This window comes from Etheostoma spectabile, chromosome 15 (genome assembly GCF_008692095.1).
Source record: "Etheostoma spectabile isolate EspeVRDwgs_2016 chromosome 15, UIUC_Espe_1.0, whole genome shotgun sequence".
In the NCBI taxonomy this organism is placed as follows: Eukaryota; Metazoa; Chordata; class Actinopteri; order Perciformes; family Percidae; genus Etheostoma; species Etheostoma spectabile.
The window spans coordinates 15,596,897-15,598,867 of record NC_045747.1 but is presented as its reverse complement, the minus strand read 5'-3'; the positions used below and the strand labels follow the sequence as shown (position 1 = coordinate 15,598,867).

The 1,971-nt window shown below is 40.3% G+C and overlaps 1 protein-coding gene across 5 annotated transcripts in view; it reads right to left on the bottom strand.

Moving 5' to 3' along the window:
* mpp3a (MAGUK p55 scaffold protein 3a) overlaps positions 1–1,971 on the bottom strand; it is a 29,960-nt gene that overhangs the window by 10,639 nt on the left and 17,350 nt on the right. The window lies entirely within an intron of this gene.

Below are 1,971 nucleotides of genomic sequence, written 5' to 3'. Positions count from 1 at the left end.
TTTCAAATGCCTTGAAATGGCATCCAAAGCCTGAATGACGTGGGACAAAACGGTCAACTACCATTTGAATGGATCAAAGAATAGCCAAAATGGCAAAAGATCAACCAATGATCAGCTCCAGGAAAGTCAAAGCTGACTTAAAGTTACCTGTGAATACTATTACGATCAGAAGAAGGCTATGTGAAGCAAAGCTTTCAGCTAGAAGCCCTCGCAAAGTCTCATTGCTGAAAAAAAGACTCGTACTGAATAGGTTGAATTTTGCCAAAAGACACATTGACTGGCCAAAGGAGAAATGACGCAACATTCTGTGGGCTGATGAGAGCAAAATTGCTCTTTTTTGGTCTAGGGGCCGCAGACAGTTTGTCCAACGACCCCCCCATGCACTGAATTCAAGCCACAGTACACTGTGAAGACAGTAAAGCATGGGGGTGCCAAAATTTTGTTATGGGGATGTTTCTCATACTGTGGTGTTGGGCCTATTTATCACATACCAGGGATCATGGATCAGTTTCAATACATCAAAATACTTGAAGAGGTCATGTTGCCTTAGGCTGAAGAGGAAATGCCTTTGAGATGGGTCTTTTAACAAGACAATGACCCAAAACACACCAGTAAGTGAAGAAAGTCAGGGTTCCAGATGAGCAAGATTGACGTTATGAAGTGGCCATGGAATAATATTAACTTTTTAAAACACACTGCTATCATTCTGAACACAACTTTACACAGTAACGTATGAATTTCCAAAGAGACCTGAGGCCAATTCTGAAATATCTCTACAATTACTGTTTCAAAAGCTTTTTCCATTACTTGACGCACGCAGCAAGAAAACGATAAGACATACATGATTAATGGATGCAAACACTGATTGGTTTCTTTCCTAGCATGCATGTTTTTAGCACGCACGCATGTGCCTGACATTTCCATGGTAACGCCAATGAAAGGATCTTTGCTGAGTTTATATTGTGTGATTGATTCTCTGGGGACTCGTGGAGAGCTTTGGGTTTTAGCAGCAACCGCACTATCCCTCTCAATTTTCTCCTCCTGCTGCATCTCCATCACTCTGGCTTTGATCTCGCTGTCATTACAGTATCAGGTTGTGTTTATCTCACACATATATATGGCATGTATATATATGGCAAAATATATGCATACTCTTTGTGAAAGCGTCGCTAATTGCATGACAACTAATGCCATCACTGCTACACCCATGCTGTAATAATTAGGAGCTTCCTAGGACATCCTGGTAGCTCAGCTTCCTGAGGGCTGTGCTAAATTACTGCAATGTCCTGGCTGTCTTCCATGCTGGGAACGTTTTTTGCATGTCATCCCTGAGTCTTTCCTTATTTGTTTAACTTTTCAACAACAGTTTTCCAAAAAGCTATCTTTAACATTAGCGGTTCCCATTAACATTGGTAATGATTTGCACTTGTGGAAGGGTTCGAAACTTTAGGCGGGGCAAACAGATGAGCACACCTGTATAGGTCCGTGGTGGTTCCACAACCTTTTTTGCTTGCAACCCTTTAAAATAAAGCAATGTAATTGTGACACCTCGTCACAGGGTGCATGCCCATAAGATTATGAGCCGTACCTAGGAGTAAGGAAAATAAAAAAATAAAAAAGGGATTTTATATTCTCTAGTAGAAATAATGGCAGCGTGGAAAACATGTGTGCAATACTCTAATGACAACATACATGCACTCATGCTTGTGTCCTTTTTTTCATCCAAGGATATTTTGGTTTGGACAATTTAAAGACAATTGCAATATTATTCTTCGCCATTTCTTTTGATGTGGCCAATTATGTTTGCTCCAGTTCAGTATGTCCTCTGCACTAGCTGAACTCATACAATGCCACAGTTCAACTGAGGTAATGTAGAATGCATTAGGACGCTGATCATTTTTTCATACTGAATAATGCATCCACAAGCACTTTGACATAAACTCTTGAAATACATTTTTATCACACACACAC